Here is an 18061-nt window from a genome sequence, read left to right as displayed (position 1 = left end):
CAAATACAATGATACAATGCTAGTCAGCTAAAATGTAGACTATGATTTGTAATTTTATAAAGTGTGGTTGTCGTTGCCTATTTCTTCAATAATGCAGTTATTTTCTGAAAGTTTCCCCTCCTTTTGACATACTACGCTATCCTCGGTGATGATATCACTATTAGAGATGAGGAGATGGTTGAGCATTACCACAAGCTAATTTTGCCACTAAATATTTTACTCGTTAGAGAAATTGTTTGTATCAATAACTGAAAATATCACACAAAGAGTTTGAAGAAAACATTTTCTTCTTTCAAAATTGTAAGTGACTCTTGAATACCATTATCTTTTCTATACTTCTTATGATTTTCTGCGCAGAATATCATATGACTAAAACTACATTTGTAATTGACTATAAATTAAATCTCCTCAATTTTTGTTACAAGAACTACAACGGTTTGTTCTCCAATCCCAGTTGCAGTATGAGTCCAAGAGAACTTTAAATTGCACAAGAGATTTAAAAATATACAGCAATCTCAAGATAATAATTATTTTTATAAAGAAAATTTAAGAAAATCTTCAGCTTTTCTCTTTTTTCGATTTCTTCATAGGGTGAGAAAACTAGAGATGTTCGAAAATTTGAGCGAAATCAAGATTTGAATTTTATCTACTTTGAATTCTAGTTTTTTCAAGTTATTGCATTCTATATTAGTTATTTGTATATATTTTAGTAGATGTCTTAAAACATATAGAGAGTTTGGACTAAAATTACAAAGTTCGTCTAAACTCGTGCGTAAGATGTAGTGTAGCTTGGACCCGAACTCGTCTATAATATATGAATAATGAGTCACACATCTTTTTTCCACCCATCCCATACATACATACATACACACACATATATATATATATGACGATGAACAAAGACTGCAATTCATCGTCATCCTTGACATTTAATACTACTATTATTTGTGTCTCTTTGGAGCATCTAAACAGGAAATTACATGTTATAGACCAAAACATGAGTGACTTTAGATATTTGACTCCAGTAAGAAATATTTAATAACCTTCCTTACTTTTTAATACAGTAAAAGTATCATTTTTCCCCTCTACACCTCAAATGTATTTTAAACTTCTCATACTTATTTGTCTCTCAAATTTTATTTTCTTATTATTTTCTCTTTTTTATTTTTTCCTTTACTTTTATTATTCTCTTTTTTATTATTTTCACTTTTTATTTTTTCCTTTAACTTTATTATTCTATTTTTTATTATTTTCACTTTTTATTTTTTTTCTTTAATTTTATTTTTATGTTTTAATTTATTTGTCTCAATCTTTATTTTTTTTCCTTTTTTCTTTTTTCTCAGCCATTATATATTTCTTTATTTTTTTTAATTCATCTGTCTTTTAATCTTTATTTTTCGTTTTTATTATTTCTCTTTTTGTTTTTCCATATTTTTTTCAAATACACTCATTGTTCTACAGGAATAACTTGTCTCATTACATGGCACCTCGAACAGTCATATTTCAAGATATACCAAAAACTTCAGCAAGCAAGATACAAAAGTTCATTCTAAGAGAGAAAGTTAGAGCCTTGGGAAGTCTTTGCTGAAGGAAATGGGTAACGGAACTTTGTTTTTCCTTATTGAAAATTGCTGTGAAGGCTGAGTGTCATTCTTCTATTCCATTTGCAGTTTGAGAATTTTCTAGAACTGAACGTCTATACTGTAATCTGTTTATCTTATTTTTGTGTTTAAAGAATGGAGTCTCCTTAAAAGATGTATGCTAATCTCCATATTGTATAAGCTGGACATGATAGCTCATTCCTAATGAAGTTTAATTTTCATTACTTTACTTCTTATTGATAGCAATAGACTATCAAATTTAGTAGCAAAATTCATTATCAAAATTTATACTGTCAGTGCGTACAACTTAAATGTTATTTAAATTTATTTGTAAGGTCGTGACAAATATATTACTAAAAAGGAGGATATCATGTGAGCCTTCAAAGTCTTAAAATTTTATTGTATTATTGGTAAATAGTTCAAAATGATGCTAATATCAAATCTTGCCTATGGGGCATAACTTTTATCTGGGTGGATTTTGTGTCACTCTCTGTTCAAATCATAATTCAATGTTGAGTTTCTAACTTACTTTAGTAATCTTTCTTTTTCTTTTGCAATTTTCATGCAGAGAGTGACGTCTTCTATTAAGACTCATCTTGATACTTCTTTAGATGGGACTATGAGTCGTATTACGGTAAATTTCACATTAGATTTATTACTCAATAGAAACAACATCATTATATCAATAATTGTGTTGATTGTGTTGTTGACATTATATTTTTTTTTTTTTGATATAGTCTCTAGAGTCCAAGTGTGATTTGTGGAGCTTATTTGGGAATTACATAAATCATGTGATGGAAGAGAAGTTGGCATTGCAAATTTCAAGGGGGTGAATGAAATGTAAGAACAAAATTTGTCTATTCTTGAAGATGAAGTCAAGTTTGAAATCAGTACCCATATTTGCCCCAAGCTTCAAAGCGGAGAAATTGATCTTTCAACACCTCCTGATGACTTGCTTTCTAGAAAAAGAAAGCGGTGCGAAGTATCAGATGAAGATTATGGTCCTAGTTTTACTCTAATAACTCCAACGTCAACCGATGTTTCTATCATATTTCTATAAAAGATGAATTCTGTACAGCTGAAGACGTGGAAAATTATTAAGAGGATTTAAGTTTGTCTTTTATTTCTTTATGATGTTTAATAGACAATGTTTACTTTCAACTAATTTTCCACGATTTTTGCTTATCCTTTTGTAAATTGTTGCATTATTTTTCTTGTTTTATTTTTCTTATTAGTTTAATATTTGCTCTTTTGACTTTTCGATATCAAATTTTTCGATCTTGATCTTTTTTACTGGTGAGTTTATTTTTGTCAAGTCAAGTTATATAAAGGTCATGATATATTCTCTTTTTTGAGTTATCAACTTATGTTAGAGTATCTCATAAGTTAGACATAGTGAAATGGTGTAAATTGTTTCACATACATTAATTTTTTGAAAAATTCCTAAGATACGTTTTGCCTCTAAGAAAAGAACTACATAATATTCAGTTAATTATGCAGACACGTGATTTTTGACCCTCTTTGAGTTTAATATATTTTTTGACATTAAATATTTATTTTTTAATATTTATCTTATCTTTTATTTTATTTTTAATAAATTTTGGTTGAAAATAAATAAAAAATAATACTAAATAAAGTTATATTTTATATATATATATATATATATATATATATATATTTTTAATAATACGAAAAACTTTTCAAAAAATATTTTCTTTTAATTTAGAGTTTTTAAAATAGTCTAGTAATTTTATTTTCTCTTAATTATATTTTATTTTTAAGTTAGTTATATTTTTATTATATTTTTTTAAGTATAAAAAGTTAATTAGTTAATATTTTTTTATTATTATTTATAGAATTTATTTATTTATTAAAATAAAAGGAAGATCATTATCCTAAAAAAAAAATTAAAAATTTAAAACTTTCTTCCTATGCTAAACTATCCCAACCACCCCCAAATTTCTCTCAACCTCCCTCAACCTCCTAACCCTATACTTATATAATACACACGGGCACTAGACAGAAAGGAAAATGAAAAACACACGGACAAAGAGAGATAAAAAAAAAGGAAGAGAAAACTTAGAAACATAAGGGGAAGAATGGAGAAAAGCAACAAAAGAAAACAAAAATGAAAACATAAAGGAAAAAGGAAGAAAACACGTACAAAAAATAAAAGAAAACTCAAAGTAAAAAAAAGAGAGGAAAACAAGTTTGGATTTGAGTTCGGAGTTTCGTTTGAGTTTCTGGTAGCGGTGCTTCTTTATTTGATTCAATGTATCAAGCAGTTTCTTGTCAAATCTGTGCTACTTATTTTTATAAGTTTCGTTATGAATTGAAATATGAATGAAGTTATTTCAAGGGTTGTTTTATATAATTTAGTATGCACAATTTATTATTTATATGTAGTTTAAACTTTACGTCTTCATTTGTAATTCATTTGTTTGTATTTTTGGAATGAAGTTAAACTTATTAATGTTAAAAGACGTAAAGTTACGTTTAGTTGACATGCAACTAGCGATTAAGTTTGTGATATAAATTAATTCATGACTCATACATTCATGCATGCATGCAAAAATAAAATAAAAAAAAATAAAAAAAAATTAGTGACTAACTATTTGCTAGAATATTTTAATAAAATTGTCCTTTAATGATATTGTGGATAGCAAAGTTACGCACTAGTTAGTTTTGTGTCCCTTTTAGTTAATTTCCTTTCTACATGATTATGTTTAATTCAAGATGATTTTTGTATTTATTAACATTTATAAAGATATATAAGTGTCTTGTTAATTGATGAGGATCTTAGAGTTTAAAATTGTAGGCTCTTTTTAGTTTTATATCCGGAGAGATGCAACGGTCAGGTGTAATTGTAATTTACTTAGTTTTGGGTTTGTCTGAATTGACTTAACTGACTCTAATTTGATAGTTTTCTAATGGTTTTTGTCATATGCTTTGCTATTCCCATTTTTTTTTATTATTATTTAAAAGAAAAATTGTCTTGATCATTTTTTATTTTATTTTTATTTTTCAAGTTAGATGCACTATTGCTTTATTTCCTGGAAGTGTTTCATAATCACAAATTATTTTGTTGGTTTATTTTTTAATTTTATTTTATTTTATTTTAATTTAAATTTCGAATCAGAATGCTGGCCTAGAATTGGAAATCCGTGACCCCTATTTTAAACAATTCTTCATTAGTTAATGTGAGATAGAGTAAACTGAGAACTGAGATCAAGATTCATCTAAGACTATCACAAATAATAAAAGAAGAGGAAGCAAAAATATTGTGAGGGAGGAAACAAGTTGTGGATTAGTCCAAGGTTTGAAAGAAAGAATAAAAATGAATAAATTTAGTTACTCGAATTTATAAGAGATGAATGAACGTCTTTAACGCTAGGCAATATTTAGACACGTTTTAAAATATGTTTCAATTGAGAATGCGGCATACGCATCTTTTCAAAATATTTAAAAATTGAAGGATGCAATAATGCACCTTGGCAAATATTTTTTCAAAATTAATTTTCATTGATTTATTTAATATAAGATCATAAACAAATTTCAGATATTAAAAATGAGCGAACCTAGCCCTTAACATAATTTATTAAAATAATTTAAGACAAGATAAGTCAATAAAAGCGACCGTGTTAGAACCACAGGACTCGAGGGGTGCCTAACACCTTCCCCTCGGTCAATAGAATTCCTTATCCAATCTTCTATTTTCGTAGACCATAATAAGGAGTCATTTCCTTTTGATTAGGGATTCAAAAAGATGACTTGGAACACCATAACTTAATTTCAAGTGGCAACTTTGTAAATAAAATAATCCCTATTCAAAACCGTCACTTTAATTAGAAAAACCCTTCGACTCGAACCCTTCGGGCGAAAAAGGGGTGTGACATCTCTGGCGACTCCGCTGGGGAATAATAAGAATTTGAGATTTTTATATTGACTTTTACTTGCTTTAATTATTTTTATATTATGTTTGTTGGCCTTATGTACTACTTGTCGCTTATTTACCGCTTTGATATTTATTGAACTGTATTATATACTGTCTTCTTTTGCGCACCCCCCTCTGAGTCTCTGAAATAGGATAGAAGGAATGCAGCATATGCATCCTACCTTCTTTTTGAGATAGCCTGAGTGTCAAGGCACCTGGTTAAAGATTATAGTCACACATGTTAGGCGGGGTTCGGATCGACAACGAAGGTGGTGTTGCCTTGCTACCGACCAAGTTGTCCCTCCCCGGCTCGAGTGCCCGCTCGGGTAAGCCAGTCTAGACACCTATCCCTATTAGGCTTAAACTTAGAAGAACTGAAAACTTAGAATCTGGTTATCCCTATTAGGTGTCGCTTTATTTCCATCATATGCATTTGACTTAGCAAGATTCGGCACAGGGTCTGGGTCTGTCTAGGACAGGTGACCTACTTTATAAAGACCAACACGTGCATCCTACGTGCTCTTTGACATTTGTTTGGAAGTCAATTTATTTGTTGATCGATTTTAGGCAACTTTAAAATGCAAGAGATTATATTATCCTCAAATTTAGTGAATCATTTTTCAAAAGAAAAATTTTATTTTTAAAAAGAAAGGAAAAATTTTAGTAACATAATTTTACAATCTTCATGAACTACGAGGGTCTGATTCTCACATCTTAGTGGGATACGTAGGAAGTCCTTCTCAGGATATGACCCTATCTTTTGAAAATTATTCATAGACTTATTGAGAAATATTTTGAAAATATGATTACTTTCATAATTATTTTTCTAATTCTCAAGTCTAATTTATATATATCTTAATAGCCCTGAATCTTTAGAGATCATAAGGCTAAGTTTTTACAAAATAAATAATATATATAAATCTTAATAGCCCTGAACCTTTAGAGGTCTTGGGGCTGAATTTTGTACATCACATATTTCAAGAACTACGCACACCTGATTCTCATCTTAATGAGATACATAGGCAGTCCTTCATGAATTCGGTGGTCTTAAAAAGAAAATTTTTGAACTCTGACACATTAATTTTCACCAAAATCAAAATACTGTTAAGGTGGTTGGTTTGTGACTAAGTTGGCATCTCACCAATACAACATCATGTTCAAAAAACAAGTAAGATGACTCACAAAAAATGATATAGGGTCTGGGATGAGTTGGTGTAGATTGTTAGAAATGAGGAATAATAAGAAATGATCTAAAAAGTGAGAAATTTGGAGCAAAATATGAGAAACATGCAAATACTGAGAGAGAAAAAGAGAGTTCTCACAAGGATTTTTACATGTTTCAATGTTCACTTGCCTCTAAACTCCATAACACCAAAGCTGGACATGTACGAGGGTCAGGGTGATTTTTTGACTCATATGAAAAAGTTTTGTAATCAATGAAGAGGAGTAGAGGAAAAGAGAAATTGTTGATGACTTATTTTGGAGAGAGTTTGAGGTGATAAATTCAAAATAATTGAGTTAAGAAAAAAAATGATGCAACAATGATTGTGGAGACTCCATTAAGGCCGACATGCAATTCAATGGCTAAAATATTAAGTTCGGCAATTTAGAAGTCAATCTGCTCCCTACGAGGAAGAATTTTTGATAGTCTGTTTTGTTTTCTTTCTATTACCCGAATTATTTTAGGGTTGGGTTGGGATCTATCTTATTTTATTATCATTTCCATTCAAACCCTTCTATATTTCTGTCAACAAATGTATGTCCTTTTTATTTTTTATTATATATTGTTTGGTTGTCTTTCTTTTCTTTAGAGAGCTCTTTCTATAGTGATTCTAGTGATGTGATATACATGTTGAATTCACAGACTGATCTTTAAATCTAATCTAATCATGAAACATTTGACCAAAAAGACAGGGTTGAAAGAAAAAAACATATAAGAAAATAAGTAAGTGTTCAGGTATTTGGGGTCATAGTTACAGCCTCACTTGAATGTATTGAGGCAATCACTTTGTGAATCAGAAAATAACTTGATCATCGATTAGAAGATTCAATTCAAGAATTTTGAATGGGGTAGATCAGAGGATTTATAATATCCACTATCAGGAAAAGAAAAAGGAAGTTAGTTTCAAAAGGGCATGAGTCATTCATCGAGAGAAAAGCATAATATAAGTGGACATGTATATTTCACAAGATTAAAAGAAGTGACGCAAGTGCATGAGCTTAGTCACGATCAATGTTGAAAAAGCTGCATATTATCTTGATGTTCTACTCTCAGATTATATGTTATGTACTTGTGTTTTTAAGGATTGATATGACGAAGGCATTTCATTCTACTACCCAAATATTGTGTCATCCTTTGTTACCTCTTTTAAGCTTTAGTGTTATTTTCTTTCGTACCCCTCTTTTGGAATCAAAATAGAATTTGAAAAAGTAAAAAAAAAAAAGTATCAAGAAAAATGGAGTAAAAAAAATTGAAAAAAAAAATCAATCAAAAATCTAAATTCAAGTAAAAGAAATTTCTGAACTACGTTTGACCTAATTCTTGCTATGACAAGATACGTAGGCATCCCTACTCTGGGGTTCGGTCCAACCAAAAGAAAATTCAACTTACCCAGAATGAAATAAAAATGGGCAAAAGTTTATTTTCTTAAAAGAGACGATTCCAAAAGTTGTATATTTTACCCCATGTTGCGTAAATTTTGAGCCCCATGCCGACCTTTCTTTCTATCCCATTCCAAAAGCCAAGTTACAACCAAAGAAAGACCTTCATATCAATCTATGAAAATGTCAAGGCTAAACATGTTATGGGTGCATGATATTTCATATTTTGAGTGTTATTTTCTAAAAAGAAAAAAATGAAAATGAGAGTCTTATTGGTGAAAACCCTTTCGAGCATTATAAGGCGACCGTGAGTTCTGAGATCAATAAAAATGAGAGTCTTATTGGTAAAAGTCTTCATGGGAACCATAAGATGACAATGAGTTGAAAAAGAAAAGAAAATGCGAGCGGTTTGCTGGCGAAAACCCATCGAGGTGTCGCTAGCCTAAGGAGGATTATAATCCAAAGGGAACAAGTTCAAGAATGGCTCCCTTTCAAATTCAATGAGTGGGCAAAAAGTGATAGTGATTAGTTTGGATAGATCAGGTTGTTTAATTCAAAATGCATGTCATAATCACTAGAATCAGCTGCCACACCCAGATAAAATTTTCTTTTTGACATTTTTTTAAAAGAAGAGATGTCTATTGTCCTTTTCTATTCTTTTTGTTATTTTATTTTTATTTTTATTTCTATTTTTATTTTTGATTTTTTATTTTTGTGTCTTTGTGGTCAAAAGAAAATTACTATCGTCATCTTTCATGTATTTTTGAGTCAAAATTTTGTCAAGATAAGTGAGGAAGGACTTCAAAACTTGCTACCAACTCCTTTAATTGTGTAAAGCAAGACAAAAGACCAACACACAAAGATAACATGTTTCAAAAATAAAGTACTGTACTTGAGAATTCTTGTCATCCGACAATTTTTGGACTCATAAAAGTATAAAAGGTGTATTTAAAGCCGAATCCCAAGGCATCATGCAAGAGAAATATGATTTGAGTCAAAATATTTTAGTAGTCAGAATTTGGGGTCAATACTATAACAAGTCAACAATACCTATCAATGATTTGCAATGGAGCTGGGCATGATAAGTGCAAGAGATCGTCTCAATAGCTAAATGTCATAAATCAACCACCGTATTTTAAAATTAGAAATTTTTCTTTATATGAAACAAAATCATGTGTTACCTTTATATCAAAGGTTTCAAAACTTAACTATTAAAAGCTGCAATTTCTCACTTCTGCAAATGCAAGAGGCAGTATTGTTACACAGATTTGGTAATCAATAATGGTAAGGACTCATCATTTTAACCCCTAGGAGACACACTTCCTAGTCCGAATAATTCAAGATTCATTTGTTAGGTGAAACACTTCCTAACTTGAACCATCACTCCTAGAAGACGCACTTTCTAGCCGAATTATTTCATTCAACTCTTATGAGACGCACTTTCTAGTCTGAATAAGTCAGTTTTCATTTATTAGGTAAAGCACTTCCTAACTTGAACCATCCCTCCTAGAAGACGTACTTTATAGTCGAGTCATTTCATTCAACTCTTAGGAGACGCACTTCCTAGTCTGAATAAGTCAATTTTCATTTGTTAGGTGAAGCACTTCCTAACTTGAGCCATCACCCCTAGAAGATGCACTTTCTAGTCGAGTCATTTCATTCAACTCTTAGGAGACACACTTCCTAGTCTGAATAAGTCAGTTTTCTAGTCGTAGTCTCGTTTTGCTGCCCCCAAAAATGTAAACACACCTTTTTTTTTTAGTTTTATTATCGTTTTCTTCTTCATCTTTTTCTTCTTCGTAGTTCGTAGTTATAATTTTGTTTGCTGGGATTATTTGTTGTAGATGGCCTTGAAGGCCATAGGATATTGTGATATCGATATTTTAATTATTTTCATGTTCATGATATAAAAATGAGCTAACAATAGTTGTACGTGCCTTTTTTGATTTTATTCTTTGATTATTATAGATAAAGTTTCAATCTTTACTTAAAAGATGTACTTATGCTTTGTTGAAACTCATTGTTGGTGGATATATTTATTTTTAGCATGTAAAGTTATTTTCTTTATGTTGAAAAGAATAGTTAATATTGATTGTTTTGCCTTTCAACTTTATTCTTTGATTGTTATGTATAAAGTTTTGATCTTTGCTCAAAAGACGAACTCATGCCTTGTTTAAATTCATTGTTGGAGGATATGTTTGTTTTAGCATGTAAAGTTATTTCTTTTATGTTGGAAAAATTGTTATTATTATTTGTTTCACCTAGATAAAAATAGTAATTAGTTAAGTCAAGAATTTACCATTTGCTTGCTAATTATTTTAATGGATTTCAAAATCCTCATATAAAAGATGAAGTGCTAGATTTATTATCCATCCAAGATGTTTATTTCTCTTTTGTTCGCATGTTGTCTTGTCAAAATAATGAGAAAGTTCAGACTTTTGTTGCTAAATAGAATTATTTGGATATTTTTGACTCATGCATAGTATGATTGTTAAATGATATTTCACTTTTAGAGATGCTAAACTTTTATTCTTAATTTCTTACTCCGGATTGTTATATGTGATCTTTGTGTGTGTAAAGATTTGACTCATGTCTCTTTTATTCATAATATCAAAAGAGAATCAATGATGTCTTAGAAATATAAATCATAGATCGTTACACGTTTTTTCATAAAATTTTAATTGTAATTTAGATGTATGAATTTTCGTTAACGTCGCCTTAATTGAAATTTAAAGATTCTCTTTCTTGAAAATTTAACTTTTATTTTCTTTTGTTATATGGATTAGTGTCTATGTTTGTTCAATTTTAGAAGTCATGATTTTTTTCCTTGTTGCCTCATCCCTTTACTTTAAAATATGTCACTTTTATGCCTTGAACGTATATTAATTTCTTTATCTTTTCTTTGCATGCAAAAAATGTCTCGAGTTCAAATGGACTCCTCTTCTCTTGCATTTCGTAATGGGTCAATGAGGTCCACCTCTTCTAGTCAAGTTTGAAGTTTAAACCCAAGGTCGACTACATGGCGTGTAGATGCTAGATGATAGATGAAGAAGGAAAATGGGTCAAAACCCATTGATGAGGTCGCTAAGAGACTTGAAAAGTCTCGATTTTTATTATTGTCTTCTTTTTACTTAGTCATTTATTTGGGACCTCAAAGCCAAGGTTGTATTCTAATATATGTGAAGCAGATTATAGGCCAAAAAGGGCTCGAAAATATAGATTAGGACAGGTGATGATGGGTCAAAAGCTCAAATTAGTTTAGGATAGGTTTATTAGTTTAGGCTTAACGGTTTAAATCTTCTAATTTCTCCCTTTCCCCTTTTATGTTCTTATTTTGCTTTTTATTTGCTTAGACTTGGTTAAATCCTCTGCTAAGTCGTTAAAATTTATTTTTTATACAAATCTTTTCCTAAAATCACTTTCTTTTCAAAAAAACCAACTTCTTCTTTATTCAAAGTTAGTCAAAAGATGTTTTCAAACAGTCCGGATAACCGCAAGTTAGCGGATGTTTTAGGTGTCTTAAACCTTCCTAAAATGTCAATAGGAACCGCTTACTTAGACTCTTTAAATTTTAAATGATTTTTCTGTTTTGGATCGTTTAAAGTATCTTATAAAGGTTTCTTAATTCCTTTTCAAAAATTAAGTGGCGACTCTGAAAGTCAAATTTCCGCAAAACAATTATAGACTAAGGCAATGTCAACTCTTGTTCATGGGGCACAACTTGTTCTTTTGTGATTTAAAAGTCTTGCCTCTAGGGTGAAGAGTTGTAGATCATCTGTCAAATCATTACAGACTAAGGCAATGTCAGCTCTTGCCCATGGGGCACAACTTGTTCTTTTGTAATTTAAAAGTCTTGCCTCTAGGGAAATAGTTATAGATTAATGTCAAATCATTACAGATTAAGGAAATGTCAACTCTTGCCCATGGAGCACAACTTGTTCTTTTGTGATTTAAAAGTCTTGCCTCTAGGGCTAGAGTTGTAGATCATATGTCAAATCATTACAAACTAAGGCAATGTCAACTCTTGCCCATGGGGCGTAACTTGTTCATTTGTGATTTAAAAATCTTGCCTCTAGGGCAAGAGCTATAGATCATCTGTCAAATCATTACAACAATGGGACACAACTTGTTCTTTTGTGATTTAAAAGTTTTGCCTCTAGGGCAAGATTTATAGATCATGTGTCAAATCATTACAACAATAGGACATAACTTGTTCTTTTGTGATTCAAAAGTCATGCCTTTAGGGCAAGAGTTATAGATCATCTGTCAAATCATTATAGACAAAGGCAATGCTAACGCTTACCCATGGGACACAACTTGTTCTTTTGTGATTTAAAAGTTTTGCCTCTAGGGCAAAGAGTTGTAGATCATCTGTAAAATCATTACAGACTAAGGCAATGTCAACTCTTGCCCATGGGACACAACTTGTTCTTTTGTAATTTAAAAGTCTTGCCTCTAGGACAAGAGTTATAGATTATCTGTCAAATCATTATAGATTACAGATTAAGGCAATTTCAACTCGTGCCCATTGGGCACAACTTGTTCTTTGTGATTTAAAAGTCTTGCCTATAGGGCGAGAGTTGTAGATCATCTGTCAAATTATTACAAACTAAGGCAATGTCAACTCTTGCCCATGGGACACAACTTATTCTTTTGTGATTTAAAAGTCTTGCCTCTAGGGCAAGAGTTGTAGATCATTTGTCAAATCATTATAGACTAAAGCAATGTCAACTCTTTCCCATGGGGCACAACTTGTTATTTTGTGATTTAAAAGTCTTCCCTCTAGGTCAAGTGTTGTAGATCATCTACCAAATCATTATAGATTAAGGCAAAATCAACTCTTTCCCATGGGGCACAACTTGTTCTTTTGTAAAAGTCTTGCCTCTAGGGCAAGAGTTATAGATCATCTGTCAAATCATTATAGACTAAGGCAAAGTCAAATCTTACTCATGGGGCACAACTTATTCTTTTGTGATTTCAGTTCATTAATATATCAAGTTAGCATTATCTTTTAATATATATATATATAAAAAATTAATATGCTAAGTAATTTTTATAAACAATCAATAAGAACGTATTGAGTTAAGTACTTTACCACAAGTTAAAACTTCATATAAAAAAGAAGACATTCTTGATTGAAAATCAAAAGTACTTGTTACTAACTAATATAGGGGCTCAAAGAATCCTATTATAACTGTTATTTTGATCCAACTCCTCAGATAAAAAGTAATTGTTTTTTTGATTTTTCTTTCTGTATCTTCTTGCATATAGATGAAGGATAGGAGTGTGGTGATATTTGATCTGTTAGGCCCGGTTCTTTTGCATCTCGAACCTCTGTAATTGTCTCTTGAAGATTCTGTTCTGCAAGGATATCTGGTTGTTTTTCTTCTCCCAAGTAAAACCTTCATATCTGGGGGTTTTGTGATTAGATCATTTATGCTATCTAGAACAATCAATAATGTTGTGCTTCCAAATGGTAGGATTTCTCCCTGGTATGTTTGTAGCCAAGATTGTATTGAGAACTAATGAGAATAATAGCTAGACTTGTTCATATTTCTACTGTTTATCGCTGCAATTGCATGGGTGCATAGTATCTTATCTATTTGAAATACCAACCATTGACAAGTCCTACTCTTCAAGTCTACAATATATTCAAATCCTTATTTTCTTACAACAAATCTTGTTGCATCAATAGGGTCAATCTGTAAATAAAATGATAAATAAATGACAATTTATATTTGTTGTAATCTTGAAAGCTATAGAATGTGATTAAGAGAAGAGAAGAGAAGAGTAATTCAGTCATCTATTTACAGAAGCAGAATCAATTATACAGAGCTTCAACAATCAAATAAATAGAGCATAAAATCACAAAGAATCACGCATCTAACATATGAGTAGAATCAACATTGACGACATCCAACCTGTGAGTAGAATCTCAACTATAGAAAACCTCAGTTATACAACCAACACTAAATCACAAATAAACATGTTTCTAATATATGAGCAGATAGTCAACGACATAAAATCTATGATTAAACACCTAACATCAAATCATAAACAATCACACATCTAACCTATAAGCAGGCATCCGCTATAAAAATAACTAACATCCAATGCACATGTTTGCAGTTTCTATATACGTGGCTAATACACACGAAGTTTGGAGTGCCCTTATAGGCATGAGATGCCAGAGACCGGGGAGTTGTCACATCAATACATTAAGGACCGTTACTGTGGATATATGCAATTGAATCTTTATCCTATTAATTTGAACGCTTTTTCTTTTCTTAGGTGCTCATATGACAATTTTGATATTTAATCTCCTGATGTCAAACTGTCAATATGTGCAGGCAAGAGTTATACATCATCTGCCAAATCATTACAGACTAAGGCAGTGTCAACTCTTGCCCATGGGGCATAACCGTCTAAGTCTTGCTTATAGGGCAAGACTTATACATCATCTGTCAAATCATTACAGACTAAGGCAGTGTTAAATTTTTCCCATGGGGCATAACTTGAAATGTATGACAGAATCTGAAGATGCTAAAATCTCACTTGAAACTACTGAATAACACACACTATAGGGGTGATTCTGAGAGGGTTGTTTACTTCAGAGATAGGTTGCATACCCATTTATGGAATCCAAAAATCAAGGGAATGGAAAGGAACTAAGTATTCCATCTCTCTTAAAAGAGGAATCAACATCAGGAGAGAAGGGGAAGGGTCAAGTTAGCCAATTGAGATATGCATTGAAAGAGTAAATATTTTCCGACATTGCTCCCAAAAGGACAACCTCAGTGAGGAGCACATTCTTGCACACTTCTATATCGCTCGATTGTTAACTCAAATGGGCTGACTTACAACCTGTGAGCCAATGCCGAATGAGCATAAGCAAATTTTAACAATGAATTTGCTTCTGCTAAAAGCTTTAGCATCCCCCTTTGCTCCCTTCCTCGTTATAGTTCCCTACTTACCGTCATAGATCTCCATCACAACAATAACAAGTTAGAAATAAAAAAGCAACTGTAATTTTAGTCTATAGCTAACCAAAAAACAAACAAAACTTCACATCAATAAAGCATGAATTACCTTGCTAATTACAATGAAAAACACTAGGAATCACTCTATTCATCGCATCCCAGATCAAATTAGCTAGCTCTTGCAAACAAAAAAGTAAACATTTCATCCAAATTAAATGCTGCTAAACCAAGCACGCTATCTCTATTAAAAGGGGTAGCCCGATACATTAAGCTCCCACTATACTCAAAAAGGGGCGAACCACAAGGGTCTATTGTCTGTTTCCACAACTCAAACCTTTAAAAGATTCAAACTTTTTCAACAAAAGAGCAAGTACAAAGTGAAGATTCTGTATATATATCAAATTTTTAATAGATCCCAAAAATCCATAACAAGAAAAAACAATGAATACTCACAACATAAGCAAATCAGATCGGCAACATAAAAGTTCAATCAATCAATACACAAATACTCAATTAATATAATCAACCAATAAAATCAAGTCAAATTTGTAAACAACTTCAAAAATTACAACTTTATGTATACTTAAAGAGGAAAAAATGGAAAATTACTTTAATTTTCTAGTGTTCAAGATGAGCGGCTAGGATTTCTGAATAAAATTGATTGTTTTATTTTGGAAGAAAGAGCGATCAATCGTTTTGTTTTGAAAGAAAGAGATTAAAAGCGAATATATTGGAGGGATAATTTCGTCTTAAAAAATATGAATTAATAAGTAAAGGCTATTTTAACAAAGCCTTTTTATTTGGGGCCGAAATTTGAAAGTTACCCTTATTTGGGTCTATTTTTTAGATTCTCTCGTTCTTAAATATATACACATACATATAAAATAATATTGTAGTAATTTGGATTTATCCTTTTTTATTCTTGCATATTAGTTGTTTTTAGCGTAGTACTTTTAAAAGACACATAACATTTAACTTCACATATTAATATGAGTATTAATAAAAGTAAGATTTTATCCTAATTAATAAGATGTTAGCCATTTATTTTCAATACATTAACTTGGATGTTATTGTTAAAACATTATTATTAATATGAAATTTGAGTTGATAATTCAAAGTTTTAAAATATTTCTAGTAAAAATTACATAGTGTTTTCTTTCTTTATTTTTATTTTTTTTGGAATAATTTTCTAATTTTTTAAGTGAAGTTGGAATCATAAAATTTACTATTAACATTTTTGAGGCCTCAAAATTTTGGAGCCTAAAGCAGAGTTGCATTCTAGTTTAATACATCCCATTTGATGGTATTAGTAATACATGAGTTTTAATACATGGAATAAATATGAGTAAAAACAAAAATACTCTCAGAGCCCTTAAATCTTTCCTAAATCTTTTTCAATTTATTCAATATGAGTTATTTCCTTTTAATTTATCAAGATGATAATTTTCCGTCAAATAATTTTAGTCATATAAAAACCTACTCCATTAATTTAAAAAATATTTATGTTTTAGTAAATTAGTCAAGACTCAAAAACATATTGCATGTTTGATTGTTTGAATCCAAGATTTAATTTTGTAAATAAGATATATCACAAATAAAAATATCTTTTTGAAACACTCTACGAAACACAATTTTATGTTAATAATGATTTTGGTGTCTCATTCAAAAGTTACGCATCTCTCCTCCAACTTAAGCACATCACAAACTCAAAACAACAAAAAAATGATGAACCAATAAAGAAAAGATAACCAAAAAAGAAAATCAATTCCTACAAGTGGATAATTAAATCTTGAAATTCCAAAGTAAATTATTAGTTGTATTGTTCTCATTTAAAAAAAAAAATAAAGTTTTGCAAAGAAAATATATAAAATTATAAAAGGTCGGAAGTATTTTTGTAAACAAACAACATCATCTTAAAAATATAACAATACATATTATTTTCGATACATCAAACCAAATACTGCATAAAAAATAATTTCAGCATTATTAATTCTCATATTACTAAGTTCAGCACTATTAATCCCAGCATTACTAATACTCCCTATTTATACCATCTTATATACTCTACCAAACAACCCCTTAGTGTTTGGTTTATATTATGCATCTTGTATAACTAATCCTTGTCTATTTATATCTAATAATCGAGGAAAAAATGCCACATGTCAACACCATCAAAAAAATATTTTTTACTAAAAATTAAATATTAAAATAATCTATCTATATCCAATAACAAAGGCAAAAATGCCACATATCAACACCATAAAAAGTATTTTTTACTAAAAAATAAATATTAAAATAATAATTTAAAAACCAATAACCATCACCTCTATGTAAATTGCACATTAAAAAAAATATATATAAACTGCAACGTAAAGATAAATTCTCTTTTCTTATAGCAACTACTCCTAGATTTTACTGCAAATAAATTCTCTGTTTTACTCCTTTTTTATAGCAACTACTCCTAAAGTTCAACTACAAGTCAGCTCCTCTTTAAAAATCTTCTTAACTATATACATCTATATCTATATGACCACTTATGAATTCATTTTAATTTCTTCTCCAATAGAAAACAAACTATTCGTTCTTTTTCTTCCTCCTTCCATTAATAATCTCTTCTTCTTTTCGTCTTATTCTTCTCCTCACTATGTACTCATCAAGATAAATATTTTCTATCACACTTATTTTAAAATTAATTTTATGATTGATATTTTAATCACAAAAAAAACTGTATCATACTATTAAAAGTTTGTCCGATGATGAGATGAAAAAAAAAGAGATCGATGATGAGATGAAGAGAGAATAGGAGGCCTTCAAATGAACGTGATAAGTCAATAATTTTATCCTTAACTAAGTACATAGGTGACTAATATATTGTCAGATTGTTTGATTTTATTTATCTTTACACATCAAATGGTTTCACCTTTTATTGTAAGATTTTGTTTGGA

The sequence above is a fragment of the Capsicum annuum genome, chromosome 4, assembly GCF_002878395.1.
Source record: "Capsicum annuum cultivar UCD-10X-F1 chromosome 4, UCD10Xv1.1, whole genome shotgun sequence".
Classification (NCBI taxonomy): domain Eukaryota; kingdom Viridiplantae; phylum Streptophyta; class Magnoliopsida; order Solanales; family Solanaceae; genus Capsicum; species Capsicum annuum.
This window is presented reverse-complemented; position numbering follows the sequence as displayed.